The sequence below is a fragment of the Hermetia illucens genome, chromosome 3 (assembly GCF_905115235.1).
Source record: "Hermetia illucens chromosome 3, iHerIll2.2.curated.20191125, whole genome shotgun sequence".
NCBI classification, from domain to species: Eukaryota; Metazoa; Arthropoda; class Insecta; order Diptera; family Stratiomyidae; genus Hermetia; species Hermetia illucens.
In genome coordinates this window covers 137,203,829-137,228,273 of record NC_051851.1, presented here as the reverse complement: position 1 = coordinate 137,228,273, position 24,445 = coordinate 137,203,829, and the positions used below count along the sequence as shown (strand labels likewise).

Genomic DNA, 24,445 nt, shown 5'->3' with positions numbered 1-24,445 from the left:
TCATTAATATTCTGAGGGAATAGGACATTTATTATGTCGTTCAGCGATTTAAGATATGTAATCGGTGGGCAACGCTTTCCCTTGATTGATGTTATAACTGTCTTGTATGTACCATCCTAAGGGTCAGAATCAGCTTCCATGCAGAGCTGCTTGAAATGCATGGCTTTACTCTTTGCGATAGCGGTTTGGAGTTTTTTCTGGCAACCTTGTATAGTTGTTGTAGCTCCTCATATCCCGGCCTGTTTCTGCAGCGTTGGCATCCATTGCATTGCTCGACGAATTTGTACCTTGCAGCAATACCTCCGAAAATGTTTCTTCGTCGAGCTTTTTAGAAGTTCATCCTTCGTCCGGAGTTCTGCATTGCTTTGGTCTAATGGTGCGCCCCATTTCAAAGACAATCGCTTGATGGTCGCTATGCGAGTGGTGCTCGCTAACATGCCATTGGAGATCCTTAGCTAATATATCACTGACAAATGTTATGTCTATTAAGAACCCATTTCCCCTCTTCGGAATGTGTTTGATCCTCCTTTGTTTGTCAAAGTGATGTTTAAGCGCGAGAAAGCTTAAAGAATTATGCGCCCTCTTGTGTTTGTTTCGCGACTGCCCATTATTCAGCTGTCTGGCCGTCCGTCTGTCTATCACACTCGATTTATTCGGAAACTGTTGGACTGATTGTCTCGAAAATTGGTAAGAGCTGGTGATCTGTTGTTCCCTTTACATATAGTAAGTGGTGCCATTTTAGGCTAAATTTAAGGGGGGGGCTCCTCACACGTGGGAATGAAGGGTGCAAAATTTTTTCTCACAGAATGTGGTCATGTGGGGTATAAAATTAAAGGGCTTAATTAGTAATTTTCGAAACTGGTCCCATATTTGACATCGGGTGAAAGGTAGGGAAGTGAGGGCTCGAAATATGACTCTCAAAAAGTGTAACCTATCCAACCGAAAAATCTGACAAAAATCGCAGTGGTGTATCTAAACGAAATCGAAGCCCCAAAATACATTCTGTTCCGATATCTACATAAATAAAGTTAATAATAGTATATTTCCATATTTTGGAAATTTAGCCGAAAACGCCCTTGCTAGAAGCTGGCACAAGCATAAGGGATAACATAAGGCATAACTGTTTGAAGTTTGATGGAAATCCAACTATTATTAACAAAGTCATAGAAGGTGAAACAGTTTGGGAGAATTTCGGAGGTCACACGGTAATATTTCCTTTTAGTTTTTTAATCATTTATATATCAATATCAATTACTTGAAACACATCAGATGAACACAAAGCCCTTATACCCGAAGCGCCAGCTTCCGGTATTCCGACTTGTTTTGAAGGTACCCAAGGTATTCAGAGTTGGCATACTAAAGACCAAGCTCCCCATTGGCCACGCAGCCCTCGGCGTATACTGTTTTACCTTGGCTTGGGGCCCTGTTAGTACCTCTTCCAGTGCAATAAGGATGATTTTCGGGCCCTTGCTTCGCTTCATCCCCCTGCCAGATCCGCTTACCCCTAACATAAGACCAGCAGGCAAACAGATCCGTATACGATGAAAAATAAATATTCACTTCCTTCAAGGAACTTGGGGAGTTTTTACTTTTAAAGCATGATATCGTTAGAACTAACTTACATATGTAGAGGTTGGCGGGCCGCCGCGATCAGCCAATTTTCTTCTGCTTTTGAAATAACTCTGAACTCGTGGTTGAATATAGTCAACCCGAATGGTCACTCACTCTAGCAATTCCCAACTTAAGAGGGTCATCCGGTGTGTCGGGTTGGAGAAATCGATTTTTTTTAATGAATTGTATCTATATATAGTGGAGAATATGTGGGCAAAAGGATTTTCCGATATTCCGAGTCGTTCAGAAATTACAGTGCTAAACAGGTAAGGAGTTTGCAGCCGCGGCTAGAGTACTCCATGAGAAAGAGCATCGAATCTTTCTTTACCTATTAGTTTTTTACCTGAGCCTTATAAATTCGAAAGGTTTTCAAGCTATACTCAGTTATATTTTGTTGTAAGTGTTGTGCTGTTTGTGTGTTCAGTGATTTTTTTAAATGGATCGTACGAAGGGAGATCGTCTTAACGTTCAACGTCATGCTCGCACTAAAAGACGAGTATTTCATGGGAATCGATACTTATCAGAAAGGAAAAAGGACTTCGCATCAACATCAGCAAAGAAACTTTTAGCAAGCATGAACATGGATGTTCCAATTGCGACAAGTTTTGTATATTGTATATTGGATTTTGCTGGAGTTTTCTCCGGTATTTCTGCAAATTTCTGCAAATAATAGAATATACGTAGTAGTAAAAAAGGAATGCGTAGGACATGTCGAGAAAAGAATGGGAACGCGGCTTAGAAATGCAAAGAAGAATCACAAAGGCATTGGTGGAAAAGCGGCTGGAAAACTTACTGATAAGGTTATTAACGACCTCACTACATTTTTTGGGCTAGCTATTCGTCGACACGCAAATTCGATAGAAGGAATGAAGCAAGAAATTTGGACAACTTTCTTCATAAATGTTCTGCAGACGAAAATCCTCAGCATCAAAATTGTCCAGCAGGCGAGAACATTTGGTGCAAATGACGCAAAGCGGAAGCTAAAGCAGAACAGGATAGTTTCCACCACAAGAAGGCACCTTTGACTGAAGAAGTTCAAACAGTCATCAAACCAATCTACGAAGATTTGTCACGAGATGATCTCTTGAACAGATGTTAAGGAGCAGATACCCAGAATAACAATGAGTCGTTAAATGCATTGATCTGAACTTTCGCTCCTAAACACTTTCATTCTGGGACCAAGGTCGTAGAAATAGCCACTTTTCTGGCTGTAATTATTTTCAATGAAGGATTCAAAGGCGTTCTCAAAATCCTAGTGACAATGGGATGTCAAGTTGGTCACATATGTCAGGTTTATGTCGGCGCCGTAATGAAGTATGAATTTGGCGGTCCGAACAACGATCAACTGACCTCGCAAAAAGAGCCAGAATTGAAACCAGAGAGCAACAATCGGCCTTACAAGACTTTTTTGAAGAAACGGAAGGTGCTCTCTATGGACCAGGTATAGCAGATTAATGGTGACTTAAAATTTTACTGTTGATAATCACATTTAAATTTTCAAATGCGTTTTTCTCGAAACTGCATCTTGAAAATCGGCTGCCACCATAGCTCAAAATCTATCCAACCAAATTCTTTGAAATTTTCACGACTTCTTTAATACATATTTCTACGGTCCGAAAACTAGGATAATTGCAATCGGACGGGTAGTTTTTTTATTAAAAAAAAAGCCGTAAAAAAACACCAAAATCCAAAAAATTAACTTTAAAAGCCCACCGAAAATTTACCTTTTAATATTTTCTAATTATCCTAGTTTGCGGACCGTGGAATATTGTCCACATTAAAATGCCGTTTAGTTTTTTTTTTTCAGATGAAGACAGCGCCCTCCAAAGTGGCAGCAGAAAAATACTTTTTTTGGAGATGGGTGCATAAATTGACACGTATTCCAAAAACTAGGTACGATATCAAGCTGAAAAATTTATCACTTATACTAGAAGTAAACATATGGTGAAAAAATCACGTTTCTATCTTTATCCGGTCCTCCAACCTAATTTTTCAAAAAAAGGCAAAAAAACATCCTTCACACGGGATGACCTCCTTAAGGGGTAAGATCATGCTCTATATTATAGCCTATATCACTGCAAAATTTCATGGTACTAGGATGAACTTAAGGGGGGTTTCTAACCAATTACAAAAAATTGTAGTAATATACTATTATTAACTTTATTTAAACAGGTATCGGCATGGAAGGTATTTCGGAGCCCAGGCACCATATAGTGGCAGCCTCCTGATTTTTTTAAGATTTTGCGGTTTGGTAGTTTCTGAGAATGGCCCTCTTAAAGAAGTGATCACTTTCAACCCCCCGCGCTCCCCACCCTTCCAACGAATGTCAAAACTAAGATCGGCTTTGAAAAGTACCAATCGAGACCTTTTATTTGATACCCCACATGACTATATTGTGTTTACACAAAACCTTAAAAAGCTGGGGTATATCTATATTAGCGGTCAGATCGAACAAAAATATTTTTCTTTAAATGTTAGTATTTTTTTGGATAATAATGTAGCTTTTTAATTTGCCGATACCGTTCAGTAACACAAATAGTTGATTATATACTACTCGTTCATATTAATATGAGTAACACGATAACGATCCACAGATAAGTTACTTGCACTCGACTTATGTTTATAAACCACAAAACGAAAAATGCCAGTGGCAGAATTTTCCACCTAATTTACCGTATTATCGACCTCATTGGCTGGGTGAGATAAAAAGTTCCTTCATAAGTGGAGTGCCCTCCCTTGGCTGCGGTTTCGCTACATGCTCCAACTCGAGTATCTTATGAGTTTCTCTTATTACTGGATGAAACCGCAAAAGATATATTTTACTATAATACATATTTCTCCAACATGCTTATTATTACGAGTTACATACCCAATAAGTTTCATTTTATCAGCTTAATTCTTTTCCTGTTTTATGATGTATGTTACGTCGATCTAGGTTTCTCTAAGTTATAGAAACATCCCCCATATTTTGGATAGAGGAGAAGATCAGAGTGCACTATGTTATGCATATACTAATACAAAACATGCAGAACGCATTCGATGTGTACATATAATCACCTAAACTAGAAGCTGTTGCTGGAGGTCAAACATCCTAACAAAGTTTGGAGTTGAAAGTCCAATCTATGTTACACAAAAAAAATCCAGAATTCAACACGACATTGTCACCTAATCTAGACTAAATGCTTTTGACTAAATATTGACTAAATGTACTGGCAGCAACCAGATCCGTTAATATTGTTGACAAACAAGTAGTTAAAATCCATCATAAATGCAACCACACTATAAACCAGTTTTCAATCCACAAGAATTGATATTGAAGATATAGAAAAATTAATAAAATCTGATGAAACCACACAAATATTCACAGACATTTGCTTTGCTGAGCAAGCAACTCACCACCTTTACCACAAACACATAATTAAGAAAAAACTGAGTAACTTGAAATAGAAGACTTTAAAAATTGTTTACACCGTTGATAAGTCACCATTAAATAACATTACATAATTACTAATTACCCACCCCTCGGGTCAACTTTCGCCTGAAAAAAATTATTTTTTTACACCCAATACCCTTGGATGTTATGCACTTTTGTCCGAAGACGTAAAAAATGTTTACATCCCTCTGAGAAAATTTCTTTGATGTTACGCCACAAGAAAAATTATGTAATTATTTACCAACGTTATTTCTTGGGAGTGAACTCCTAGCGTTCCTAAATGGAATTTTGTTGCTTTTAGCCAGTATGCAACCTTTTAGTATCTTTCTCTCATTACACATTGTCGTCGTGAGATGAAGACACCGCTGTCAAAAAGATATTCAGGATTTAGGAAGCACCTGGCACCTCCGGCTGGCTTAGTACTAACTCAGTTTATAATTTTTTGTTTCATTTTGTTTGTTTCGTTAACTTTTTGTGAAAGCTGTCTCTGACACTCTCCACACCCCATGGGCATGTCCATATACAAATATTGTCCTTTTTAGAGAATTGTAAAGGGAATGACACTTTCAAACGTTATACATGTATGTTACCACTTGAACGTGAGCAGAATAGTTTCTGGGATGAGGTAAACTAGACATTATGCATCCCTAGCAGAAATTGAATCTGGTGGTAAAAACCAAATTTCGATATATAGTATCTGGAACTACGTGATGTGTAAACAAAATAAATAAATACGCAACCAGAAACAGGGCAAATTAATAATAAGATAAAGGCATCGATTAAATGAACAAAATATTTTATAGGATATGAGAACATCCAGAAACAAGTCGGGAGATCAGAAGCTAGACGCTTCAGGTTTGAAAGGTTTTGTGTATTTCTTTTATGAAGAGATTTGAGTGTGCATTTGCCCCATTAGTACATAACACGTAATAATCGCAAATATGCGAAAATGTGAAAATAACCACTTTCAAGTCAGCCTCATGCAACACGGTCTCAGATTGAATCTAAACAAAACTGAATTTGTGACGACCGATCCCCATCAAACAGGCACAATCACTGTCAGCGGTAATGATCTGCCCAGAACTGAGCGATTTAAATACCTCGGGTCAACGCTATCAGCCAATTGAGAACTGCTTCACGCATTAAAGCAACCTGGATGAAGTGGCGTTCCACAACTGGTGTTCTTTGTGATCGACGTATCAACGAAAGTCTCAAATCTAAAATTTACCGCAATGTCGTCCGTCCTGTCGCCTTCTAAGGTTCTGAGTGTTGGCCGACTATAAAAGACAATGAACGGCGTCTTGAGGTAATGCAGACGAAGATGTTACGTTGGACTAGTGGCGTGACACGTTTTGATCACATCCGAAAGGAGGATATCCGCGATCGTTATGGGGTTGCACCGATCGTGGAAAAGTTGCGAGTGAGGGTCTTCGATGGTATGGTCACGCAATTCGTGCTAACGAAAATTCACTTGATCTCAACATCGAAGTCGATGGTAAACGACCAAAAGGGAGCCCGAAGCAACGGTGGCTTGATACGCTGGATGGGGATTTAAAAGCCTCGAGATTGCACCCAGATCAGGCATTCGATAGACCAAATGCCGAAATCGATCACGACGAGCCGACCCCGCTTGTGAACGGGACAAAAGCTGAAGAAAAAGAAGAGGATCCACTTTCAAGTGATATTGACATTCAAAGTCTAGAATTCACAAAGAAGCGACAGCTTTGATCTATTATAACTTTGTTAGTAATAGTGCGATTTTCACCAAATTTGGTAGAGTCATATTCTATGCTGTAGCCAACTTAGCTTAGCAATTTCGTGATTCTAGAATGAACCTAAAAGGGGTTTTCCTGCCAATTACTAAAAATTTCTAGTAGTGTACTATTATCAACTTTATTTGAACACATATCGGCATGTAGGGTATTTCAAAGCCTAGACACCATATAATGGCAGCCTCCTGATTTTTCCAGATTTTTGGGTTGGATAATTTCTGAGAATGGGTCTGTTTAAGAAATGATCATTTTGAACCCGCCGCACGCACCACCTTTGCAACAAATATCAAAACTAAGACCAAGACCTTTCATTTGATACCCCACATGACTATATTTGATGAAAAAAAAAATTTACACCCTCCTTTTGTATGTATGGGGACTCCCCCTTAAATTCGACGTAAAAAGATGTATGTGTATGCGTGAGCGTTGACAGTTCCCACCTTTCCGCCAAATTTGGTGTTAATCACTATAACCGTCTCCGAGAAAAATGCGTATGATGGACGGACAGAAAGACACACAGATAGCCTCGGTGGTGGATTACTTGGCACCGCTGCGTCGAATACTATAATTAGTCTGGCATTTAAAAGAAGTACATCACTCCCGAGAACACGTGTTTAAAATACACGGAAAAATGCCCCACAAACTGGACATTCATTAGCCGATAGTGGGGTGACTTCACTTGGTCGGAACATGTCGCAGGACTTAGTGGTTGATCCGTTTAGGAGAAGCTCGACGATCGTGCTATCTCCTCCGAAATGAACGTTGATAAAGGAAGGAAATTACGGAAGTCCATAAGGCTAATAAACAAGGAAGCGCCCAGTGGGAAAACAAAACAGAGGAGCAGTGTTAGAATACGGACGAATCATCGTTTGCCCTACTCGGAAGAAAAATAATAGAGGACAATAAAGGACAAACACAATGTGCACCAGGCCATGAAAAACATGGCCCGAGCCAATCGGGTACTGTACAATAGTACCAAGGACGAAAGAAATGTCTCCAAGAAATCGAGCGTCACACAAGCAACACTGGTGACACCCCCTCAAAATCCAAGCAAAGTTACCAAAATCGTGGGATCTGCGGCGCCGGCTCCAATCGACCCAAGGGAAGTAGCCCCAAAAAGGAAAAAAAGAAGCATAGACCAAGGTTGGCGGAAAGAAAAATACGACACATAAAAGAAGATTACACCCAGAATTAATTATCATCTCCAAAAAAGGTGATAAGACTTATACCAATATCCTCAGGAAGGTCAAATTCGACCCTGAGCTGATGGACCTTGCAGGAAACGTCAAACGAATCAGACGCTCCCAAAAAGGAAAGATGGAGAAGTCCTTAGGAGAAGAAGCACAACTACGGGCCAGAAAACAGGAGATTGTTATACAATGTAAGGACATTGATGAAATCACGACCAAGCAGTATATCCACAATGCTTAGAAAAGCAGTTCGGACCACTTCGCTTGCAAGATTCCTCAATCAGGGGACTGAGGAAAGCATACGGAGGCACGCAGGTCGAAAAGTTGCAGAAAATGTGGGGGAGAAGGTCATATGTTCAGGGAGTACAAGGCTGAGCCTGCATGTATGCTGTGCAAGAAGAAAAAGGCGTCGACTGTCAGCACGTTCCAGGCAGTGCTTACGAGAGCCTTGAATGCAGTAAAGAAATGAGGTTGATACAAATCAACCTCAACCACCACAATTCCGCTAGTTGGGAGTGGATAAAAAGCTCACTGGTGAAAACGAGTGTCACTAGTTATTTGACTAAGCTCCTCGACAGTTACCTTTCGGTGGAATATGCCCGTGAGAAAGCGGCAGCCACCGTATCATTACCGCAAATGATACCTAACATTGGAGGCACCAGATGCAGTCCCAGATTAATTGTGGCCGGAGTAGTTCGCTCCACACTATTATACGCGGCATCAGTTTGTGGGAAAGCACGGAGGGAGGTAAATATGACTTAACGCTTAGTGGCGCTAAGGGTGTTCAGCACCTTCAGAACAATATCAGGCGACGCAGCCTGTGCCTGTACGAGAAAAGGAAAATTAATCCTCCGGAAAAGGATACGGAATACCGAAACGAGGCAAGGCGAGAATCGCTGAAGAGGTGGCAGCAACGGTGGGATGACTCGCCGCGGGGTCGCTGGACCCACACTTTGATTGTTTTACTCAAAACCTTAAAAAATATTCTCACTAAGCATTATTAGACTTTATCAATATTTAAGGCTAAAATACGTTATGGTAACAATCACTATTGAATCTTGACTACAAACAAAGCAAACATAGGCAGCCCTAAATTGGGCTTGAAAAATTAGCACCAAGAGGATTACAGCTAGTGGTAATTTGAAGCTACCCATTTTTAGGAAATTCGACCGAAAAATTGACCGTGCATCTTTTTAAGGTTTTGTATGAAACAAAACCAATGTCTGTTTGTCCGCCCTTTTTTGTAAGAAGGTGTAAATCTTCAAAAGACTCTGGTCCAAACACGACAGAGTGTGGTATTTTTACCCACTAAAACCACCCCCGACTACCCCCATGCCCGTGGAACCACGATTAGGTATTACACCACGGGGCGGAGATAGCTCACTTCTGATCTTTTCCGCTTTTCGCAATTTGCCTTGGATTGATGCGATCATTGAGTCGATCGCATTCCAATCATCCTGCGATGTTAGCGTTCTACTCACCACATTTTCCGGTATCTCTGGGTTTATGGAATTTGTGCTCTGGGTCCTCGGGGACTCTCTCGCAGCTTGGACACTTGCGCGAATTGTCCAATTTGAACCTGTAGAGGTACTGGCGATATACCCCATGCCCCGTCAGAAACTGGGGATTTTAATTAATCTCCCCATCTTGTCTCCCCGGGTGGTCCCAACGCTCCTGCCATCTATTTATAGATTTCTCCTTTTCGGCTTTCTTCGTCTGCGATGAAGCTTGTATATCATCGTCACTTCACTCGCCAAGATGCTGGCATCATTCAGGATATGCAGCCTCATCTAAGACAGTTCTGAAGGCAGAACACACCCTAAGGGCTGTACTCCTATAGAGCACACTCAGTTTATGAGCATTATATGATATGCGAAATGCTGATGACGTCACCTATTCTGCTGCAGATATCCAATAGTTCGTCCGTGGTTACTGCAGGAATTGTCGTCACATTCAGAGGTCTCTGAAATGTATGAGTGCTTCTCTCTTGCTGTGGGAATAACCCCTGGATGATTTTCAATAAGAGGGTAGGGCACGAGATCTACGGGGATGATCAGCCTCTCAACCGTCCCATCACAATTCTATAGGCGCTCCCCACGAATTTACTCTCGCACACACACGGATAGCCCCATACCTCATTGGCCCATACCAAAGGGGCTTCACTCCAGGCAAATCAACAACAGATCAGATTTTCTGTCTGCGACAAGCGATGGAAAAACTATTGGTATGTGGACATCAGTTGCACCATCTTTTCATCAACTTTAAAACCGCATATGATAACATAGCCAGGGTAAAACTGTACACGGTCATGAGAGAATTCGGTATCTCGACGAAATTTATAAGACTGACTAGGCTGACCCTGACCAATGTGCGAGGCCAGATAAAAGCAGCGGGATCACTCTCGAGACCATTCAACATCAACAACGGTCTAAGACAAGGGGATACCCTACCATGCGTCCTCTTTAACCTGGCCCTCGAAAAAGTGATCCGTGATCCTAAGGTAAATGCGAGAGACACCATCCTCTTTAACTCCATCCAACGACTGGCCTATGTTGACGATATCGACATCATGGGAAGAACAACCCGAGACATACAAAATGCCCTCATCCAAATCGAGCAGGCGGCGCGAGATCTTGGGCTGCACATCAACGAAGATGAGACGAAATATATGGTGGCAACGTCAATACCAAAAACCAACCAACCAACAATATCAAACGAGAGGAATAAAGATAGGAGACTACAGCTTTGAGACCGTTGATCATTTCTCCTGTCTAGGGTCGAACATCACAACCGAAAACAACTATGACGATGAAATCGGCGCACTGTACAAGACAGTCCTCATGTATTCCTCGAAGACTTGGATTTTTGGCAAGAAAAATTATAAACTCTACATGAGGATGCACGATTCCGTAGCCTACATAACGACGAAATCTATGAGCGATACGATGACCGTCTAATTATGGATACAATCGGGCTCAATAGGTTGCGATGGATGGGCCACTTAATCCGTAGATATGAGGATGATCCAGCCCGGATAGTCTATAAGAGGCAATACCTGGTAGAAAAAATGGCGTGGGAGACCTTTCCTGAGATGGAACGATGGCGTAGCTCAGGATATATATTTCAGCATTATTATTATTCTGTTAAAGGAAAGTTTCACCCCGTCCTTAAAGAACTATTTTGCCCCTTTTGCTGGTTATAATGCACCTATTAATCATAGCATCTCAAACAAGTCTATAACCGTCAGGAACTTTAGTATATTCCCTACTTTCAGAACTTTCAGCATTGAATTTGATATTAAGTGTTCTCCCAGATGCTTCGACCTACTTTACACAAGTGCCGGACACTGTCCCAGGACGTGTATAGAGGTTTCATCACACTCTGCACAAAACCTGCAGGCAGTGTCCGTAGATATCCCTAGCTTCCCTAGGTGATAATTTAGCCGACAGTGACCAGTGAGAATTCCCACTATGATTCGGAAGTTCTTTTTGGTGAGGTTTAAGTAATCCATTTTACGCATGGGTTTGTATACTTCAATAAGCACCCTGGACTGCTCCATCCCTGGTAGGCCCGCCCAGTATAGTTCCCTCAATCGTTCCTCTTCATTTCTTAGTGTCATGGCCATGAAACCATTTCCGATTCCAGAGAAGGTTTCTGGCCCGTGCAAAGGTGTCCCTGCTCCCTTCTTGACTAGTTTGTCCGCTGCCTCCTTGCCTTCCAGCCCAGCATGGCCTGGAACCATACACACTAAAACTGAATATAATTTGTAGTCCAATGACCTGGACCTGGAGGCCAATTGTCTGCAGAAATAAAATTGGAGATGTTGTTTTAGGGCCAGGTTTGAGTTGAGCAACCCCTGTGCACCGGTGCCGAATCCTATTGAAACGTCCAACGCTGATTTTTGGAAAAGGATTCACTAAGAGATGTAAGAATGTAACAATGGCTTCCACATTTTACTACTTAGTACACTGCTGCCGATGTTTCCACCCTTTTTCATAGAAAATGCCTTATCATGCATTGACCATCATAGGTAATACCCCACCAAGCCATCGCTGAAGCAAGGTGATGATCTCGATGAATTCTTAGTAGAAGTTTCAAAGCTTCTTTTGACGATCGCGCATGAAGTCTCCCATTCTGCTTATTAGATGACTCCTCAACGGTGAACGTTTTCTTGCCAGAAAAAGGGGATTATTTGATGCTTCCTGACTACGTGCTCTTGCAAAGGTCTTTTGCATTTTACCACCCTATTTTTGGTTAAATCCTCTATCAGCAAATCTTACGTCTTTTATGTCCTACCTCTTTTATAAGCTGTTAGTTCTAAGTCTTCTTTAATTATGCAAGACATTGAATTTTTGGATATTTCCAGTTCACGGCTTGTTATATTTCGACAGCCGATGTTCCACGATCAGGATGCTTTTAGATAATTAACTAATACCTTAACAATAGCAGGAGGCACCCGGATGGGACTCTAGTTGCCTCAAGCAAAACGGGTCAGTTCCCAGATTCCAAGCATTTACGAACCCTGGAGCAGCGCAGAAAAGCTCCACAGTAGGTTGATATATCGTTACAATTCACCCCTGATAGTCATCCTAGGTAGGGTCTGCCTCATCTTCTTTTTCTACCATCGATATTGCCCTTATAGACTTACTCGGTCCCGTCCACCGTAACCTATTGAGCCGGATTTTATCCACAACCTGACGGTCATCGTCTTGCTCATAGATTTCGTCGTTATCTAGGCTACGAAATCGTCCATCCTCATGTAGGTGGCCAAAAATTCTTCGGAGGATTCTTCTCTCGAACGCGGCCAAGAGTTCGCAATTTTTCTTGCTAAGAGTCTCCGAGGAATACATGAGGACTGGTAAGATCATTGTCTTGTACAGTAAAAGCTTTGGTGAGATGTTTCAAGCGGAATAGTTTTTGTAAGGTGAAATAGGCTCTGTTGGCTGATAACAACCGTGCGGTGGTCAAAGGGTAGTATATCTCTCAGGGCGAAACGCGGTACTCACGATGGAGCATAAAACCTGGGAAATGCCTGCTGAACTAACACCAACAGCTCTACTACCAAGCCCTATCTCCACCTCCACGTGCTGACCGCTGGGAGCTCTTTCTTAACGAAAAGCTGCAGACGTAGAAGGACGAAGGCGAGTCTCCCGCGCCTAAAAACCGGACAAATTGTACCAACTGGTCCTCCAGGTTGCGGGTTGGGTAGGGCTGACAACCCTACACGGAAAACAACTTCTTACGAAGCCACAACAGTAGCCTCGAACTGGACCGATTACACTATTGTTCATGGTTGCCTGAAATGCGCTTCAACTCTTCCGTTTTTTTTGCGCCAAGTGCTCTTGGGGAGTGGAAGCAGCATATCTCCAGAAACTGTAGATGAAACGATGAATAACTCTACGGGAAGACTATCAACCCCAGCGGCCTTACTTCGCTTGATGCATTGGTGGCTGATATGATTTTTCTCTTGTTTCAAGGAACAGTCCGGATTTGGATGTTAGGGTGACTAACCATTTCATCAACAAGAGAAAGAACGTTATCAGATATCAACCATTTAAAAACCGTGATGAAGTGTTCATTCCACTTCTTCGTGAATATAGAGTCGACCGTTAACGTCCTTCACAGGACCATCGAAAGAGTTGCGACTACATACAAGTTCTTTGATGATGTTGTAAGCACTTCTGAAACTATTGCGTTCTGCGGTATCTTCCGCTTCCCTGACCAGCGCAATAACAAATTCTCTATTGTCGCGTACACATTATGCCGAACTTCCCGAGATTTCATCCCGCTTCGGAGTTCGAAAGCGTCATACCGGCCATTACTCTCAGCGGTCAATAGAGCCTTCAATCCCTTCCGTTCACCGAACCATTTCCACGATTTCGCAGTCAGCTAAATCTTGTGATACCCTCCAGGAGTGGCAAAATGCAAACGAACGTAAGCAACCATCAGGTAGTGACCCCTTCCGAGCCCGATGTCCACGCCTCCCCTGTTACACCTATCCGAAAGACAACTCCTAAATCGGTCAACCTAATTGCTCGTGCGGTGTCGGTCAGTTGAAACCTAACTGACTTTATGCCAAAGTCTCCGCTGGAACAATGTTTCACCAATGAGGAGGCGGTAGAAACTGCGGAAATTCACAGACCGCGTTTCCCCATGACATGTCCGGGCAAAGTGTTGTCAGAACCCACCATGGCTTTCACATCGCCCATCACGATAACAGTGTCACCTTTAGGAAGCCTATCCTGAACTGAATGTGTAATCACTCCTAGAAAGCGTCCTTCTCCGCTATATCGGAAGTCTCCACTGGTACATAACACTGTACTATATGTGATATTCCTTAGCCTGGAGCAAAATCTTGCAATCTGAAGTCTGTCCGAAATCGGTTCCCAGGTTAAGAGAGCGCCTTGCGGTCGCCATTAGAAACAAACCGACGTCGTATTCGTGTCTACTACCACTTGTGTTGTCACCAGAGAGAAAAGAATACCCTCCAGAGTCCCACCATCTTACTTCACTTAGGCCCAGACTGTCCAACTTATATTGCTGGAATTTTCATTCGAGTTAAAGAAAGTGAGCTTTCTGCGGACCCTTGATACCGTTGTCGAGAAACGTGAGTCCATTCCAAAAACCCATCATTGCCCGTTTTAGATAGCGAAAAATCTTCGGCATGAGCTCGGCCCTATCCGAGGCAATGTTGACGTTTTGGTAACAGCAAAGTTTTGAAATTTGCTAGTTGCTAGCTTACAAATTTCTATCCTATTTAGTTGCCTTTTACGACAAGCAGGGAAGACTTTAAGTGTATTCTTAAGTCCCAACTGACAGGAAAAAAAAGGAAGTCGGGAAAAGGCCCACTGGACACATTTACACCTTCATTTTTAGAGAAAGTTGTCTTGTTGAAAAAAAAAATTGCAAAAATAATTTTTCAGCCGAAAGCAAGTGTACCCCTTAAACAAACAAGATAAATGTTGTTCTTACAACTTAATTTCTACCCTACTTGCAAATCAAGGCAACTGCCCCCCATAACCAAACACTTAAGGTTTTTGAGAGCGAACTATTATAGAACTACCTTTACCCAAGCTTACAATGCAATTCTACTTAAATGTCTCGGAGGGAATGCCACCTAACGTCTTGCTTTGAGGCTCCTCAAGTTCCCGAAAATATATAACGCGCCATAACTTTACTTTGCCCTTTTCGGAAGTAAATTGGTTCCGAAAGTTGTTTTGCTGTTCAGTTTTCCTAGACTATCATGTCTACACACTTTCCTTCCTTCAAGGGGTAACGTATTTCATTACACCTACTCTCTACCTGTCTCGATAGACTATGGGAACTGGAGTATCTTTTGCTTTTCCTCGAGCTACTGCCTTAATTGAATTGTTTTGATTCAATTTTAAAATCGATAAAACGACATTTTACTAGAACGTACGCTCGCAATCAATAATCTAAGGGTAGAATATCATATTTACAACAAAGTAACATTTCATTGAATGGTCGCGTGTGCAGACAAAGTACTAAAATATTAATTTGATTATATAATTTAATTACAGCAATTTAGGAGAAAGTAAAGTTGATTTTGGTCTAGTGGGGCTGATGTGGGTCTGAATTAGTTGACAAGGATGCCTTTTAGTGAATATAGTTTTGTAGTCAAGTTAATTTTGAACACCCCCAAAATCATTCAATCCTTCGAAAGGTCTAAATCTCAATGTAAAGCTATAATCAAAGCTCAATTTGCTATTATAGATGGAAACTCCTTGATTCGAAATACTATACTTTCTTTATCCACTTCTCATAGTACTGTTCCTAGAGCGATAATCTCTTTGCCTTCAACGGAAATGAATTATATCCAAGGATAAATTAAATAGTGCGTAAGATCACGAACGAAAAGCAAAGGTATCTACTCACCAAAAAGTAATCTCTATTCCTTTTATCCAAAACAAACGTCCAAACAAACACTCGTCCTTCGAACACTCCTCTTCGACGACACCGAAAAGCCACGTGCACCACTTGCTAGTCTACGACCGATTTGCCCACGTTCTCTTCCACAGTTTATCTTACACTAAAGTAAATACGCCGCCGATGGAGTTGTAAACTCCATTTGGGAAAAAAGGTAACAACGGGGGAGTTGGTAGTCTTCACGGCAGCCAACGATCACTGGGAACCTTCTTTCAAGCGAGCAGAAAAGACGACAACAAGATGCCGTGCGATAGTCCTTTCATCTAGACCGCGTTAGAAGTTAAAATTATTGGCCGTCATCAAACTACGATGGAATGAGGGCTGAAAGAACACTTACCACTCTCAAGTAACCCCACGAAACGAACGGCTGATTTTTAAAGGTAAAAATGTGACCGGGTACGAAGCTCACAGGCGGAATGAGCTCTTGCCTAAACAGTCGCGAGTGTTTCCATGGAATGGGTAGCCGGGACATTACCAGCCCTTCAATAATGATTTCATCCCCCTGTCCTACAATTGATCCTACACTTCGTGTCAATGCTTGTTCACCTGTCCACCGCCACCGTCACTTGCTGCACGACCGCTACGCTTTGCTTGCCACCTGAGCCTACTTCGCTCGACCGCCAGCCACTACCTCAAACAGGTGCACAGGTACAAAGCGTACAAAATGTGTGAGAATACCAACAGAATACCGGAGACCACCCGCGACATCACCGAAGAATGGCAAGAACAGCTTTTCAACTTGTTACGACGGAGAGGCGGGGGTGGGTCGAAGCTTTTCCATCGATACCGTTGTGCGTGGGTCCACCGAGCGGGGGTGGCATTGAATGAAGTGAGCGGAACGCGTATTAGCAATTTAGGTACTGATTGTAGAGCAAAACTGTGCAGGCACGGGTTGCAATTCCATGGAGTTCCAATGCTGTCAGAAAACGGTCTAAAGGATCCTCCGGAAGATGATAGCCAACGATGGTGAATGAAGAGTTAATCGAATTCGTCCTATGGCCAACTAATTTCATAAATTGTCTAGAAAATATCAAACACAACACTCAACACTCGCAGCCCTGATAAAAGTCAATAGCTTAACCTCCCATTACATTTGTTCGTCCCATGATTATAGATATCCTTCCACATTGCATGGTATCGATTGGGGGAAATAGACCTACTTGTTCAACAAGCGTTTTTGATTGGAAAACCACTTCGTCCATTTCAGTCGAAACCAAAGGCACTTTACCCAAATCTTATCAGCCCATCCAGCTTTGCACTACCCTTACGAAACACATAGTCGATGCCTACTCATGATGAGAGGCGGCAGTACCACGTTATCCAGGTGGATGATAGCAAAAATCAGGATTGAGGAAGGGAAGTCATGTAGTACTACATTTGCTTCTGGTGTTTAAGTTTTGTTTTCGTTTGTCTGTTATTGAGAAGTACTATCGTCCCACCGTCCCGCCATGGGTAAGGTTACAATTTCATAGTGCAACCATCCGTATCAAGGAGAGGACAATGCATAATGGAGCTCCTGAAGCGTTTCCTGCGAGTGTCATCAACTTTTGTACCTGCCGATTGGATGCATGTTGACAAGAAGAAAATAGAGCCGTGTTCTGGTTATCATTTCTGATGATTCCTTGCGTTTTTTGTACAGTCCGGATGAGAGTTTTTATACTGCAAAGTTTTGTTATACCCTTTTCTACAGGAAACGACACAGAACAGATTGAAAAGTCTTCCGAGTTTAAATAGTCCCAGGGATGGATAAGTTCTGTTGATTGTTCCAGAGGGAGAACCATGACATTTAAAGCCGACATTCTGCCCTTCCCTCATTTAGAAAACAATTTCAGAGAACATAATTGCGGTAATTAAATTGAAGTGAATTAATTCATTGTTTATTTTTTCTTGAAAATCTTTTAGTAAAGGAAGAAAAAAGAACAAACACAGCCAGGGGCTTTGAAACTTTGACTATGGAATTCATCCTTGAAAACGTTGAATGCTGCGTAGGAATTTTTTGAGACATATGAAGAGGGCGGAAAAGCCAACAAAGTTTAAAGGTCACAAATGAGTCTATGATCCAATCACAGATGGCATCAAATGAGAATGATAACCTTTGCCTTTAATCGAATTTTTCCCAGAATTCGAATGACTCATTTTCAGTCATCAAATTTTCATGAAAAGCATCCATATTTGTAAGGTTCTGTGTAAAACAACAACGACTCCACGTCTTTTTCCCGGGGGTGGAAACCTTCAAAAGGTACTGGTACATATGCATATGTTTCAACGTGTGGGATTTGGTAAACAACTTAAATGGAGAATAAAAACAAATCAAACGAGAAGATAGTGGAAGTGGAGAGTGAGTTGGCTGCGTTTATCCGAAGCACGAAAATGCGCCGCTCGCCCCAGCGCCACAGCGAAGGACGCAACAAGGGCTGAAATACCCGACGAGACATCGGGACGCGTAGACGGAGAGAAGGACTCGCAAAGTGATGCAGCACCTGCAACGAAGACAGGAATCCAGACATACCACGCAGGGCTATAATTGCGGAAAGAGGCCGAAACTAACCAAATATTTTCGAATATAAGCCGAGTGGGAGAGCTGTCGACTAATCTGGCGTAAGCTGAATAGGAAAGGCTTATTAAGAAATACGCGGCAGTTGTGAAGTGCCTGCGATCAGCGACGTTCCTCCAGAAAAACATCGGCAAGGGGGTAAAAAACGGGCTAATGAAACTGGAGGAGCTCCTGGAGAAGATTTCATATTATAGGCGGACATGGAAAGTAGAAGGAAATCCGCAGGAAGCAGAAATAATCGCGCTTCCCGACGAGAACACTACGAGTACCAAACGGATCGCTGACAGCCCATTGCAGAGCGAACTTTGGAAAAGACGAAAGGAGGAAGGGACATCAGAAGGAGACTTCACTTAAGTACTCTCCAGTGCTGGCGCCATCAGAAAAACCTCTGCTTAAAATTAAGACGGACACGAAGGATGGAGCAATAACAGAAAAAGCGGGGAGACGAAGGCAAAACGTTTGCCGAAGTCCTGAGTGAAATTCGTTACAAGGTTAAACCCGAAGATAATGGGGCAGCGGAGAGTAAAACGAAGGGTGGTGGAGTCCTAGTCGAATTAGGCCCGAAGACAATAAAAAAAGTTACGTTCTGTGAAGCAGTCAAGTTGCTTTTGTTTTCAGCCTAGAACCCACGCGCAAAGCTGCGTCCTATGCAGAGACCGTGGCGCGACTGATGAGAACGTTGCGCACACTGCGGGCTCGGAGCAGCATACAGTTTTCAGAATTAGAAAGAGGATGGGATCAACATGATTCGCATCCTACAAATCAATAGGCACTGGAATACAACCGCTCACGAGTTGCTGGCGCAGTTCGCCGCGGAGACCAAAGCTGATTTAGTACCGATCAGTGAGCAGTACCAAAACAAGGATCCAATTTTATGGCACCCTGACACATCAAGTACCGCTTGCCATCTGGGCTCGGGACGGCACCTTCCTTAGGGTTCTTTCCCAAGGCCGAGGCGACGGCTTTGTCTGGATTCGGTGTTCAGAGATAACATTTTTGAGTGTCTATGAGACGATGTCGGCCTTTCGACGGAGGCTTGAAGCTTTGGAGGACGCTATGTTGGGCACAGATGGGCGGATCCTGGTCGGGGTTGACTTCAATACTAGGACACTTGAATGAGTCATGCCTCACATAGACTCCAGAGGGAAAGGAATTCTGGAAATGGTGGCGAGAACAAAACTGGTAGTTCTAAACACTGGATCCACCCCAACGTTCCGTCACCCGAGCTGTGAGGGAAGCATTCGAAACGTAACCTTCGCGTCGGAATCACTGGTGTCGCTGGTGGACGGGTGGCGAGCTCTGAAAGACTTCGCGGCAAGCGACCATCAATACATTGCTTTCGAAGTGGTGCACACAAACTCTCGGTGTGCGCCACCCCGACGATCTTTCTGTACATGGAACATCGCGAAAGTGAACACCGGAACACATTGTCGAAGAAATACTGAGGAGTGCTGACAGGTGAAGCCGTGTTGCCCATTACATTCGGGTCCTTCTCGTTGCTAGGAAGATAGAGCTCGACCGGTGGAGAGGCCTGATGACAGGGGGTTCCTTGAACTGACAGTTCCTTTCCTCCTCTTCCCTTCCGTTACTGAAAAAATTTCCCTGATTTGAAGACTCCGCAAGGCGGGAGAGTTCGGGGACTATCCGAAGTAATGTAATAAACGGTTCCAGGCTAGCTCTCTGACGATGGGGAGGTGTCTAGTTAGTCCGACGACGTACCGAACCGGGAGTCTAACACTGTGTGCGCAAATCGATTCTCCTACCCTACCCCCCAAAAAAAGCGCATGGGATTTTTACTCACGAATAATACGGAATCACGGGTATTTTCGATTGTTATCGACCATTCCCATCGTTATTGCCACCCGGTCAATGAATTCTCCTTTTTGGCTGCGTAGAGCAGCATAGAGCTCACGCGAGCAATCGTTTTCTTACGATGCTTCGTAATAAGCACCAGCTCTGCATTGTTCACAGCTAGTGCAAGACCGGCATCTTTCAGCCACTCGTTTTTAGATGTGATTACTTTGGATGTATACAATTCCTGGAGAACACCTGCGAAGACAATAGATTCCCGCGGCCCATTTTCTGTGGTGTTTGGTCCAAGCCCGTTTCTTGCGCAATAGTTGTTAATACTACCCTCCCGTGTATTGAATTTTCAACCACCCCAATCACAGTTTAATGGCATCGATAGTTGTTCTATCCGCAATATCCCCCTCGCATCCTACCTTGCCTTGGTGTGGGAGTCTGTAGTAGATAACTATTACACTAAGAGTGTCCAAAAACATGAACATGGAAACTAGGGATTTGAACTCTCCAAGTGATAAGAAGTCACAGACTTCTAATCCACCCGCGATCATGAGCAATCATGTCGTGGCCGAGGGACGGATTTTCGAGGCCTTATCACATCTACAAAGAGATCTGTAGAAGACATGCTCTCCGACTCAATGGAAAGCTTGCATTTAGCGCCTACGCGAAGCCAGCCAGAAAGGAAAGTACGGAAACTCTCAACTTGGGAGAAACTGAAAATCCGACTAGGGCCAGCCTGCCGTACTACAGCCCAAATATACTCGCAAACGGAAGACAAAGGCTCGGCAGAAGGGAACTTCAGCCACTTAGGAGGGCTAAATCCCGCCTGTCAGAACCTTCTCCTTCACCCTCACCGGGAAAAGCGGAAGAAGGAAAAGCTAGCGATGTCGATGCTACTGGTTTAACGCCAGTGTGTGGGAATGGCCCAAACGACCCGCACACCGGGAACCTTGGAAGACCCCAAGCCGGCGGCAGCAGGAGGCACTACAAAGGAAGATGCAGAAATACCTTGGGAATGAGGAATTGGACTGGGCTCCACCACTAGATGCGGTAATGCCCAGAGAAATCGGACGCAAGGATGCAGAAATCTACGGCCGAAGGTGGGGATAAACTGGTAACCCCAGTGAGACCCACATTGGATGCACTAAACTCTTCTGTCTGCCGTTATGCGCGCAAGAAGCGTAACATTCTTGCGCGCATCTGTAGTGAACAACGTTTAATTGCGCTCCGCACCAGAGCCTACATCTGCTCGTCCCGCGGGTATTTGAGCCTGTGTGCCGGAAAGTGATCAAATCAGTAAAAGAGATCTCAACGAAACTGATGCCTCCCATAGAAATACGGACACGAAGGCGGGCAGAAAGAAGACGTATGCGTAAACTGCAGCCTCATTTCCGACTGCTGCCGTGGTAGTTTTCCCCAAGCACAGCAAAATGTTAGAGGGGCAATTTACCATCCTCCGGTAATGCCTGTGGAAAAAAATGCTGAAGCCTGGAATGAAGCCAAGATTTAACAATCAAGATTTTCGCGATTGACTTCTCTATTTGCAGTGCACTGATGAGGCTGCCTTAAAGTTCCAGCAAGTGCTCCCGGCTTTGAGTTCAGGCGGTCGGCTGAAGTGCACTATTGTGGACACTGAGCTGCCCAGGACGGAACATATCGGATGTTGGTTACCGATCGCTAAAAGGAAGATAGAAGAAATCATTCGCATGTTGGGTGAACAAAACCCAGGTATGGACTTCGTGCACTGAAGGGTAAAGTTCATGAATGCCAGCAAGGACAAATCTACAAACGTGAAGGGTTTCAGCTTGGTGTTCGAACTGAACCAAACGAGTCTCAATGTGCTCAGGGAAAGTTACCATATGATGCTCCATTTTTTCCTAGATATATTGAAATTCAAACATATTAGGAAACTGTAGAGCATCATCCCAATTTTGAGAGCGAAGAACAATGATGGTCTTCGACTCACACAATATAGAGCAAATTGCAGCATTTTCGGCACGCTTTCCCACAATGGAGCTGTGCACGGAGGATGGTGCATACAGTGGCAGAACCTCCTTAGGGAAGATGGGACTTCGCACAGACGAAGAAACTACAGAATAAATCCCACCTGCTAGTAACTTCTCCTACACCATTTACAGAGCAAGCGGAAGAAAGAGAAGTAAGACGCGCGAACGGAACTGACTAGATCCCAATTCGACTGATCGAATCTATGCAATCCGGACACCAGTCAAGGTGTTAAGTAGAAAACAGACGAATACTCTACTGAATGAGATGAGACCTTTCATGGATGAGGAAATGGGAACTGCTGTCTCTCCAAGTGCGACTATTCTCAGAGAAATCAAACACAAGGGAATTAAGTCTCTAGCAGTACGGTGTGGGGGAAACCCGTCACAGGCGGACCGCCGCATACGCTTCTAACAGTTTTCCATAAGAGTAAGTTTATGTCGAAAAAAACATGAAGATTGGTCAAATTAATCTGCAGGATGCCAAAGCCTCCTCCTATCTGCTGACTGCGAGGCGTTTCCTATCTCATAAAAGATTCCATTCAACAAGCACACCCCTAGCAACTTCACAAATATGGCCGACCTCGACGTAACAGCTTTCCGATTTTTAAAGCTTGGCTGTATGGCTAGCATATGGTTTCGGCAAGGTCCCTTCTAGACACGCTGCTTGTTCTTGTGGTCAATATTACCCTTTGTACTCTGGGCCGCTTATTTGCTCGGTAAAATGCCGGCCATGGATCAGAGAATTCACTTTTCCACCAAAAGCTAGGTCTTCTACTGGAGAAAGTACAACGTTTCGGTATTGATATACCGTCCTGGTCCAACATCTTATAATGTTTGCTCAATGATTGTTTTTGCAGACCAACCTGACTTTCTCCAATCCATGCAGTTCCCTAACCGCTTGGTTTGTTCTTCAGGCCAAAGATTGCCCGGTAACTATTGGGAGTGTATTGTTCACTATTGCTCTAGGACTAACAAAAGTCAGTCAACCGGGACTCTCTTCCGGCAAGTATTAACCTGACCATCATTAACCAATATGAAGTCTAACTGCGTGAAGGCGTCCAAGAAACAACGCCTTCTTGCATTCATCAGTGAATTTCCCCATTTTGTGAGCCATATACACCTTGCTTTCCCATCCAAGACCAATCTGTTCAACATGTCCTAAAACTCAGCCCGTGTCAAGCTTGTAGGAACCTACCAACTAGCGATTTATATGTCGTCTATTTTAGCCCATACGAACCCAGTCGTAGGCTGCTTACTATTTTCCAGTTTTCATCAGGCAGCATCCACCTGGAATCCTTATCGCATACCCCGACAATGTGACCTTTTTCTCCATACAGCATACTCGCTGCTGCATCGCCAGATCCATACAAGAGATACTTGAAGTGCCACTTCAAAGACGGTCCTTTTTAACTCCTGTTTCTTTCCTCCGGATCCTGCTGTAATTTCTTCTCAAATGTCAATTTCCTTCAAAAATTGACTAATGAGAGATACTGGAACATTAAGTACGGCCGGCTTGTTAGTGACACTGTTGCCTAACTCTACCAGGAAACGAGAGAGGAAGGCTCGCCCAAAGGAAACTTCAGTCGCAAAGAACAAGGGACTATAGGCTTGCCTGTCAGAAGCTTCTCCTCCGCCTCTATCAGGAAAAGCGGAAGAAAGGGAAGCAGGTGAAGTGGACGGAAATTGGTCTAATTCCCGTGTGTGGAAACAGATCCTTGCAGCCCTGACACCGTGAACCTGGGAGGGTTCCCAGCCAACAACACCGGAAGGTATTGCGGGCAAAGGCGAAGTTTCTTGGGAATAGACATAGACATTGCTCCGTCTGACGCAAGAAAGTGGAACTTTCGGCGGAAGGTAAGGACAAGCTGGTAACCTCGGTGAAATCTATACTGAGCGCAGCAAACTTTTCAGTTAGGGGCGGTTTTCATATTAGACTACACTTATGTCTGCAAACATAAGAGTTAGTCAAATTAACCTGCAGCGTGCCTAAGCCGGATGCAGGACTCTCCTTATATATTTCTGTTTCAAGAGGCATGGGTTTGGTATTGGAGCAGTAAAGGGGATTAGGATCTTCTTCGATGAGAGATCCTCGAGGCCAAAGACCTGCACTCTGATGTCAAAATTGTTAG

The 24,445-nt window shown here is 43.3% G+C and overlaps 1 protein-coding gene across 2 annotated transcripts in view; it reads right to left on the bottom strand.

The window, feature by feature from the left end:
- LOC119651038 (guanine nucleotide-binding protein subunit gamma-e) overlaps nt 1-16,581 on the bottom strand; it is a 170,629-nt gene extending 154,048 nt beyond the window's left edge. Inside the window, exons 1-2 of one of the 2 annotated variants that reach the window (XM_038054356.1) lie at nt 16,291-16,581; nt 15,903-16,216 (exon numbers count right to left, since the gene is read on the bottom strand). The gene's annotated coding sequence lies outside the window, so the exon portion shown is untranslated. Of the gene's footprint in view, nt 1-15,902 lie in introns of both variants that reach the window. The other variant, XM_038054355.1, reaches the window with a different exon arrangement.
- Nucleotides 16,582-24,445: the final 7,864 nt, after the last annotated feature.